This window comes from Argopecten irradians, chromosome 5 (assembly GCF_041381155.1).
Source record: "Argopecten irradians isolate NY chromosome 5, Ai_NY, whole genome shotgun sequence".
NCBI lineage: Eukaryota > Metazoa > Mollusca > Bivalvia > Pectinida > Pectinidae > Argopecten > Argopecten irradians.
Window position 1 is genome coordinate 44,867,469 of NC_091138.1, and position 11,667 is coordinate 44,879,135.

Consider the following 11,667-nt stretch of genomic DNA (forward strand, 5'->3'; position numbering starts at 1 on the left):
GAAGCCCTTGCAGGTACACCATAGTACGGTGGCTGGGAGAGGACATGAAGAAAAAGTGATTGCGTGCGGACGCAATTAGTATTGCGTGCGAACGCATCAGTATTGCGTGCGAGCGCAAAACTATTTGTAAAACTGAAAATTAACTGTCAATTACTCAGTGATATATCATAAACATATTAATACTGCGTTCGCATGCGCAATAGTATCAATTGCGTTCACACACATTAATTATTGCGTTCGCATGCAATCGATTACTTCTTATTTTGCATGTCCTTTCCCAGCCACCGTACCATAGGTGCTCTCTGGTTTTGCACACGATACCTGGATTTGAGAAATGACGTCAGACGTACTTGAATTAGCGCTTCACTGATCTGATGGGCTTCCCCAACTTTCGATTGTATGGAGACCCTAACATCGCAGATACACTGTGTAGACCTGACGAACTTTAGAATTATTCACCACTATCAAATTTCTGATATTGTTTGGCCTTTGTATAAATTAGTCAGCAAGTATAGTTTTTAAAGTGCATTGTCAAGGGAAATGGTTGTTTTATGATTGGCTAAATATTAAAATTTGCACTACAATGTATCTACATTTTAACCGACGTGTTGAGTGACTGGACACTATACGCACACGACGTCATTAAGAAAGAGAAAGGGCACCGTGCTTTTATGATGTCATATACAGGGTTATATAAATGATTGAAATATAAAATAAATGGATGCTGTGCCATCATGACGTCTTCAACAAAGTTATGGAACAATTTATATTGATGCCGTCATAAATGTCAGACCTGGGACCGGAGTTACGATATTAAAAAAATAATTGGACGCTGAATCCTGATGACGTCATTGAATTAGTGACATCATGAACATGACGTTTATTGAACACTTGATTACGTTGTAAAACTAAAGGCATAACGACACTAAATTATTTATGATTGATGGTAATACGTTTTACGACATAATGACGGGACGCTCTATCTTACGCCTTGCCTTGAGACGTCATTTACGCTAAAATGACAAACGGCTTGCCCGAGAGACGTAATTTACCACGACGATGGCCTTCCTTAACCAAGTTTTATACTAGTATAGTAAGCTTAGATAGGCTGTTACGTCTTATGATAATCTAAAGAAACTTTAATTACTTAAATTACGTTTAAACTTTTCACAGATGACAAAGTGGCTTTGAATTGGTAACAAGAGGCCCAGAGGGCCTATATCGTTCACCTGGTTTTTTGTTAGTAATTATCACAAGACTCTGACAATTAGAAAAATAAGCAAAATTGACTCCCAAAGTTTAATTTTGAATCACAACCATACAATGATGCTATTGATACCATACAAATATGCTATCCAATACATAGGTTCAGAGACAAAGTAATTTGTATGAGTAGTAGCCTAATTGACCTTTTTGACCTCGCATCTATTGCCGTCTAAGGCCCCGGGGTTCAGCACTATCATTTGTACAATTTCAAATCCCAACCCTGTAAGGATGCTACCATTGCATTATAAGTGCTCTTCCATTCTTAGTTGCAGAGAAGAAGTCGTTTATATGGAAATAGCTAAATTAACCCCTTTTGACCCCACCCTTAAGGCCCCCGGGGGGGGTCAGCCCCATCATTTGCACAAAATTTTGAATCCCCACACTATAAGGATGCTAACCATTGCATAATGGGTGCTAATACCATGCTTAAGTTTCAGAGAAGAAGTCGTTTATATGGAAATAGGAAATTGACCCCTTTTGACCCCGCCCCTCAGGCCCCCGGGGGGTCAGCCCCATCATTTGCACAATTTGGAATCCCCACCCTATAAGGATGCTACCATTGCATTATGGGTGCTATACCATGCTTAGTTGCAGAGAAGAAGTCATTTATATGGAAAAAGCCAAATTGACCCCTTTTGACCCCGCCCCTCAAGCCCCCCGGGGGGATCAGCCCTATCATTTGCACAATTTTGAATCCCCACACTATAAGGATGCTACCATTGCATTATGGGTGCTATACCACGCTTAGTTTCAGAGATGAAGTCGTTTATATGGAAATAGCCAAATTGGCCCCCTTTTGACCCCACCCCTCAGGCCCCCCGGGGGGGGGGGGGTCAGCCCTATCATTTGCACAATTTTGAATCCCACACTATAAGATGGATGCTACCATTGTATTATGGGTGCTATAAACCATGCTTAGTTTCAGAGAAGTAAGTCGTTTATATGGAAATAGCCAAATTGGCCCCTTTGACCCCGCCCCTCAGGCCCCCGGGGGGTCAGCCCCATCATTTGTACAATTTTGAATCCCCACCCTATAAGGATGCTACCATTGCATTATGGGTGCTATCCCATGCTTGGTTTCAGAGAAGAAGTCGTTTATATGGAAATAGCCAAATTGACCCCTTTTGGCCCCGCCCCTCAGGCCCCCGGGGGATCAGCCCCATCATGTGTACAATTTTCAGTTAGTAGCCCATAAGGATGCTACCAGTCAAATTTTGTTGAAATCCGACCAGCGGTTATGGAGAAGAAGTCGACGGACGACGGACGCCGGACGCTGTGGTATCCCATAAGCTCACCTCGGTCCTTCGGACCAGGTGAGCTAATAAATAAAAGACGTGTTCGGTCTTATATTGGTTTCAAGACTGATCTTTCTGCGGCAAAGACAATATTATGCTCGTCAGTACTCGGTTGACAATAGGAAATTTTACAATTGAATGTAAACAAAGTTTCCTCTTCATTCAGGTTTCTAGAGAGAGAAAACACAACAACAAAAAACCCACTAAACCGTATCATCAGCTTTACCCTTCGTTTTTGCATTCAATTTCGAAATAGGCCTAGCGTTACACACAATATGCAAAGACTTACCTATCCTCCGTATAAAAAAATAAAAGTTATGTTTTTGTACAAACACGCGTGTATCTCGAGTGTACTTTGTACATGTACAAAAACAAGTATATCTCGAGTGTAAATTGTCATGTATTTTGTACATATACAAACGCACGTATATCTCGAGTGTAATCTGCCATGTATTTTGTACATGTACAAACGCACGTATATCTCGAGTGTAAACTGGCATGTATTTTATACATGTACAAACATACTTATAAATCGAGTGTAAACTTCATTTATTTTATACATGTACAAACATACGAGTGTAATCTTTATAAATCGAGTGTAAACTTCATTTATTTTGTACATGTTCAAACCTACGTACATCTCGATTGTAAGCTGTCATGTATATCTCGAGTGTATTCTGTCATTCATTTAATACACGCACAAGCACACGTTTATCTCGAGTGTACACTGTCATGTATTTTGAACATGTACAAACCCACGTATATCTTGAGTATAAACTGCCATACCCACAATAAAATTAGGTATTTGTATCTCGAGTGAAAACCGATGGGTGATATGGGTCACCGTAGATGTGTGTATAATTATAGGTTCCTCGTTTGTATGCTATACGGAAATGCCTCACATTTCAGTGTATTGTTGAGCGGAAGTACAGTCGCGACGCCTGCAATGTCGAGTGTTGTACTAATTAGTGTAGATGGGAGGCGCGTGCGAAACACGTTTGCCTACTTTCCGCGCATGCTGTATCCCCCTCCCAGGGGAATCCGATTTAACACCCCTCCCCCTCCAACGACTCTCCGTACCTCCCTTCTCACAACTTTATGTATACCTCCCCATAATAAACTCTTACTGACCCCGATTCGCGAACCTCTTTGATTCACATAAGAATGAATTTTAATAACATCTTAACTTCCGATCTTGCCCCTCCTGTTTCAGATATTAACCTTGAAGTCTTTAATGTGTATTAATGACTTTCTCATCACGTTTGTAAAACCTAAATAATTTCTCACAGCTCATAAGACCAGATCCACCTATGGTCTTTACCTGTGTCTCGTTCAGACCCATATCTCTTAATTTACTCCCATTTTCTCCCTGATATCTCTGATTCTTTTATTTTTGTTTACATCTACCAAAATCGACAAAGACGCCTTCTGATCCCTTACAGCACGCGAGCAGCACGCCATCAGGATTTTACCCTCACTTTCTCCTCACGCGCGCCAAACATCCATTTTACCGACTTTACTGACTTTCTTATATCTATTGAGTGGGAGGGCTGCACGTGTGTCTGCTTTCAGGCGAGTGTTTATTGAGTACTGAGTGGGAGGGGGTCGGGGAGGGATGAAGAGTGGGAATGGGTGAATTTTCGATTGCACTAAGCATCATGATCATGTGTCTTATATACACAACCCTAATCCTTTAGGCTTATACAAGATTTATATAATTAAAGGTCGTGTTGACATTATCTACCATAACATTAACAGATCTGCCTTATCTGCATTGCAGCATTAGACCGGTGTGTTCTAGGATAAAAACAGATGTGGTGATAACCAATATACATGCACGAAATGCACGTGAGGTTATGTCAAGGTCAAAGTGTTCCTTGTTTGAGGTCATGTAAAGGTCATATTGCTGACAGAGGCAAATTAACTGGATTGGACCTGAAGGGCTATTCCGAATTATTTTCATTTTTTTCTGTCCATCTTATCAATGATTTTAAAATGTAACCATTAAAGATGCTCCATCGCTGACAAATGGTATTGTTTTCACCATCAAAAACAGGAGCAGACGATTTAGCATTTTTTCTTCAGTTACAAAAGTTACTTACTTTACACCATTACCACCATTGGAAAGTTTGAGCTTCTAATTTTACTTCAAGTTTAAAGTTTAAAAAAAAAATAATTGCATCCCGAAAAAATTCCGTGGCACTATATATTATATGTAATGAAGTACTGATTTCGCATGCACCAAATGCAAATTAAATAATTTTGTATTATTTTTTTTTGTGTTAATTAGACACATATATACACGATAAAACACCAATTATTGTTCAAATGATGAATATCATTTACGCTCTGTCGGTGGTGGAGCATCTTTACCACACACACATATATATATGTATACACTGTAGGTTAATTAATTGAACAAAATAATATTTGTTAAAAAATAAGAAACCAAAGGTTCAATGGATAATCTAGATTTTCGATATCAGAAATTAACATTGCCTTGCTATGGAATTTGGAAAATAACTGCGTGTATTTATAAAGTTATCTTTTTATCATCCTTTATTTTCGATCACCAATTATTTTCCAGAGAAGTATGCACGAGTTACCTCCCTTTGTTCCCGTATTACACGTATGGTATGCGATCACTTGCCGTACATGGCTATCTGTTTTATTTTTCAACCGATTTAAAAGAATTGAGAAAAACTACAAGTATTGCAAATTATTAAGAAATAAAAATAAATATAAGCATGTCCATGATTTAGTTAAAATGCGATTTAAAATGACATTTTTTAAAAGCTAAAAGATAAAAATTAAAATCACTCTATTCCGTGTTAAATCAACACGCAAAACTGTCGATATATTTTAAAATAAGCCATTGAGATGACTGTCTATATATATAGATATAATTATAAACTTTTGATATACATATATACTGTACATGTTATATAAAATGCATTGGAAAATGTATTAAACCAAAGTGTTATTATTTTACTTATTTTGAAATTTGTTAAGCGTGAAACGTGACAGTGCGTCGGGTGACAGAGTACTCGCCGAATTTTATAAATATTTATTCTAGAGAAACACCCAGATATCATCTTCTATTATAGTTAACGGCAATATCTGTACCGTATCAGGACATTCGGCCTATTCTATCAGCTATGGGGTTCCAATAATCTCTGTTCTATCGATATCGCAGGTAATAAAGCTCCAGGTATCTAATGGTATCTAATATACACACTTTCGTAAGGGATAAAGGCATGCCAGTATGGTCATTATCATGGAATACCAGAGATAGTGTACAGTCACCACTGGAGTCTCGGTCAATATAGGTTATCATGATCTGAAGCAGATAAATCGTCTTTGAGACAAACCATTTCTAGTCCTGGTTGCATGTCATACACTCCAATAGCACGAATGACCACTGGTCAGATGATTTATTATTGGACATTATTGTGTCCATGTCCTTATTCTAGACTGGACACATGGCCCAAAATTGTTGATAAGAGTTCTAATATTAAATTACCTCCCCTTAGTTTGTAACTTAGAATCAGATATGTCGCGGAGACAAAATGATAATTTATCCAAACTTTGGTGATGTTTTTGATATTCTAGAGGCTGTGGTCAGTCTAGCTTTCTGCCCTCATTCATATTCCAAATTCGTCCTCACCCACTAATTAAAATATTTAAGGAACAAAAGGGGAGACAAGAGACAGCCCTGCGAATTAACTATTTTCGTTCTTTCTTAACCAAAATTACATTAAGTCATAATTTACTCAAATGAACAGAATTGCATGTTTTTTTCTTTCGCTTACAAATGTTTTTAGAAACACTTTTCGAGAGTTTAGTCATTATATGCAATCGGGTTTGATTTGCTTCACACACTGAAGTCATTTAGGGACGGTTCATCGTGTAAATAACATGACTGAGTTAATAAAGAGTCTGCGAGAATGTGTGTGCCGATTTTGATGCTATCTCGCTGTTAAACTTTCTCTAATCTTTTATACGGATATTTCAGCAGAGCAGAAACTGAAATTGTTACTGATATTACGGTATGTCTATGTCAACTAGAAAGAAAACAAAACATTGAAACAGCAGCAAAAGTTATCATCAAGGCTACTGAGGCAATTTAATCACGTTCTTTCTAAAAAAAAGAAACGAAAACAAAATAAAACAAGCAAATTGTTCCATCTACTTCTGGCAACCTCTCCTGTATGCTCCCATGCTTGCCAACTACCGGGTAGTTTTCAGGTGAAGACTGGAGTTCGTCAGGGAGGACTGCTGTCACCATTCCTCTTCCTTCTGATCAATTATATTGATATTGAATCATGAAAAAACTTCTTCAGAAATAATCAACGGAATACAATCGACGCTCTCGACACAGCTGGGCGACATTAACTTTGCAGACTACACCACAATGTTCTGCGTGTTGGGATTTCGGGAGACTGTGGTATGCTGATTTATATTTTCTAGTGAAAGCGGAGCTCTTGCTTTGGTTGGTTGTTGATATACTTGTATTGTCCTTTATATAGTGCTATCTCACTGGAGCATGTTGCCAGAGACACAACAAAAACACCCATCGCGGTCACATTGTAATACGTCAAGCAAACCAGTCGTCCCATTCACTTTATGCTGAACACTAAGAAGGGACATAACGTACATGTGTCTCAGTCAGGTCAGAAAACCCAAAGCCTTCCTCACAGTAACGAACGCTCAACTCATGGCTAAAAGTTGTGTCAAGGGATACGTTACTCGTTAGGAAGAGTCGTTTAGGAAGAATAGAAAAGATAAATTCCAAATGTAGTCGCCTTTTACAACATGCTTTGTAGGTTGCACACACAATTCTAACGCCCCACCTTAAACTATTACCCATTTTATATTGCTTTAAATATCGCTGAAGCAGAATGTCAAGAACCGAACACCACAACCCATCCAGTCCCATTATACTGGCAATGATTAAACCACTCCTCCCACAACCTTCAAGACCAAAATTCTATTCAAGACCAAAATTCTATGTCATTTATGAGGAAAACGAGAAGAGATAAGACCCCAACCTTATTCTGTAATGAGGGTAGCTAACGCTATTCACTGAAATATGTATTATGCTGACACCATTTTTATGACCGAAAAGGCGACTACTTATGGAAAGATAACATTTATATATTCTTAAGTGATGGCTTCACCTTTTACGTTTTGTTGTGCGTTCTGCATTATTTGGAGCTTTTGGCAATCTTAAAGTCAAGATATTCGCATTCCGTTTCATAGATCAGAAACTATCATTTTTAAAGACTAATTAGTGACGTGACCACATGAACTTATAACTTTCTTCCTACAGTTAGAGCCCAAAATTAAACGGAGACATTTGTAGAGGAGAGTCAGTTCGGAAGAGGGGAAAAGGTAAAATTCCCAATTTAGTCGCCTTATACGATCATCTAATGGTTTGTACGTTTGTTGTCAGGCCCTGCAGGTAGGGCGTTAGAATTGAACCTGCTGCCCCTATATATATATATATATATATATATATATGAATGATCGTACAGAGTAAAAGGCGACTAAATTTAGGATCTTATCTTTTCTCTTCTTCCTACCTAAATTTGTTCTTCCTAATGCCTCCCTTGGCACCGCCTCACTTTTGGCCTTCTGCTGAGCGTTCGCCCCTGTGATGAAGGCTCTGGGTTCTGTCCCCTGGCCGAGACACACCTTAGTCTATAAAAGTGGTAGTTGCTGCTCCTGCATAGCGCTCAGCATACAGGAAGTGGGACGACTGGTTTGTCGTTGTCAGTATAATGTGACTAGGCAGGAAGTGTTGCTTGGTGTCTTCGGCAGCATGCTAGAAGACACAACACGAACATACCACAATCTCCCAAAACACGCACCGCCCACTTCATACACGTTTGCACTCTGCATACATGGGAGGTCGACTTTACATGACCCTGGCTGTTAATAGGACGTTAATTAATCAAACAAACTAACAAACAATTAAGTTTTACAGGAACTGCCTTTGGAGAGTATTGTGAACTTACTACATAACCGTTAAATTTCGGGAGTGGATTATTTCAAACACTTTAGAAATATACCGATGAACAATAGCATCATCGAAATTCAAGAATCATAAGAAACCTAAATTCCACCGACTTTGTTCCGTGTAGGAAACCGCGGAAAATGTTCACACGAATTTAATGCGCTGAACAGTGTAAATACGGTATGATTAATCATTTCAATTGTCATAATGATGTGAATCATTTTCCTTGGTGTGTATTAACACAGCAAAGAATATAGAAAATCACAAAATTTCAATGCCGCAGTACGTGACATGGCTACGTTATCATGTCTGCCTCAACAGGTATGTATAATAGCCATTGATAAAAACCTACACAGGTTGTGTATTGTATACTCAAATCGATATAACGAATTTAGTGCAATTCACTGTAAAGAGATACCCTTGATCGGTGAACGGGACACGTTATTTTTAGGTCTAGTTGTTGAGGGTCATGATTCGATAAATAACAACGTTCTCGATAAATAACACCGTTCGAATCCTAATGCTACGCCAATTTTTAGACATAATAAATAGTACGTTTTCACGATATTCAACTTAATGCTATAGGGAAGTAATTTTTAGCTCGCCTATTCGAAGAATAGGGGGAGCCAATGTTGTCACCCCGGCACCGGCGTCGGCGTCAGCGTTGGCGTCCCATTTCATGTTAAAGTTTTTGAGCAAGTTTCTGTTTCGTCAATTGTTTAAGCTTAAGTCATCATAAATTTTATGATTTATTTCCTAATGTGTATGGATGCTGAACGTGATAATACAACCAATTTGGGGCCCTTTAGGTTTTTTTGAGTCTGTTAATTTGTCATATTTCCATGTTAAAGTTTTTGAGCAAGTTTCTATTTTGTCTATTGTTTAAGCTTAAGTCATCATAAATGTTTATGATTTTATTTTCCTAATGTGTATGATGCTGAACGTGATAATACAACCAATTTGGGGCCCTTTAGGTTTTTTTTTGAGTCTGTTAATTTGTCATATTTCCATGTTTAAATAGTAAATACTTGAACATCAACTTCTTCTGAATAGGCGAGCTTTGCTGTTCTCCAACAGCTCTTGTTTAAATTATAATACACAATACAATTTATTGATGCAACATGACCTTTTCTAGCTGTTTCATGAAGGTGTTGATTTTTTTTTTTTTAAATTAAATTTCATTTTGAAAGTAGAAGTACAACTCTCGTTAGCTGCAGTATACTTAGTACCTCTCCGCTAGAGAGAGGTCATATCTTCAGTTCTATCGGTTAAGAGTTAGAAGACAGAGTTCTCAATTCCGAAGAAATATTTGTAGCATCTGGAACATCTAGGTTGCGATATTTTCTTGAAGGGGAGTGTTTGTAACCCTATGTGATGAACATTAGCCGTAATATGCCGCCAATGGGACATTGGGAACGGGTGAAGTGTGCTACTTGGTATACTTCTGTGATATAAAATTGCAGCACTTTCAAAATGGCAACAGTTTCACTATACAAGAAGACACAACACGAATATACCACAGTCTCCCAAAACATTTGCCACTTCATACACGCAACACACCACATACATAAGAGGCCGTCCTTACATGACCCTTGCTCTTAATAGGACGTAAATGAAATTAACCCAACCAAACCAGTAGATGTTTACTTGACGAACAATATCGTTCATTGAATGGCTGTCACCCTAGGTTGTAATCATCCTGAACACTTCACACACGAAAGCCACCACATACATCGGAGGTCGTCCTTAAATGACCCTGGCTGTTGATAGGACGTTAATATAATCAAGATAGGACATCGTGAAGGATAAGGCGGCAAATGTTTATTTCATAAGAGGTTAAATGAAACTCGTCTTAAAGGCTTCAATCTTTTTTAGAGTTTCTGCGAATTCTTAGACTCGTTAAATCTTTTTGTATGGAAATTCACGATCTTCCTTAAAACAAAAGTGAGGATATGCTTACTATTTCATGACAGTTCAAGACAAAGACAACTAATAGCCGCGAAGCATGACTAATATAATCTTACATGGTTTTGTCAAATGGACTGGAATATCTCAACCCGAGTGAAAGATTTTGACCGGACAACACGAAGCATGCCCAAAATGCTTGATTATTTTTCTCCAATACTTGCATGGAAAACGAACCTAAAGTAGTATTCAAACATCTCTATACCGCCGTTATCGCATGAACGTCGTTGCATGTCCAAATTGATGTTGTTGTCATGACTAATATAATCTTACATGCGGTTATGTCGCATCTACTGATGACGTTAGCCTCGTCTGGCGATTGTCAGGTGCTTGTGAACTGTCTTACAACCCTAAACCCCTTATTTAAGCTCAGTATTCTCCGTGTTCCTCTGTAGTTATGTATTTGGTATTTTGACTCTGTGTTTTATGGTAAAATATATAAAATGACTGGAAAATTTTGCTGTGTTGGACACGTCGGTCGGAAAGATTGAAAAAGAGTAATTTGTCATGTTGCATGGAGGCAGAAACAAATTGAAGTTGGAAATTCATGAAAAGGAAAAGGCTTAACTTAGATACCATCCGTACATAATCTAGAGTTGAATTGAGCAGATTTGTAGTTGTTATGTATACTCTTTTCTCGTGGAATAAAATCTTATCATGCAGGAGTGCCAATGAAATACTCGCTAGAGAGGTGAAATGAGAGAAAATATTAGATCAAAACAGCTGTGCCTTACCAGTAGAGCAGTTCATTGTGATTGATGACACAATTTCCATTCCACAAACTCGGAAGACGCTGATTGCATACTCTATTTTTTGACATTGCCACACATTTTCGAATGGCAAGATAAAACACCAGCAAAACTCATTTTTTTAATTCACCCAATGGACATATTACGAGAAGTGAAATAAAGAATTAAAAGATATAGAGACAACTTATGCAGAGGTAATGGCAATAAAGTGAAGGGATATTTATTTTATGATATTGCTTTGAGATGAGGTGACAACGTTGCAAGATCGAGCTAAATTGGAAGTGTTTCAAGTTCATATTACATAAAATCCCAATTATTATTTTGGTAGATGTTAGGCTTGGTCTTACAGTTGGTATGTTATTTTTTAAAATTC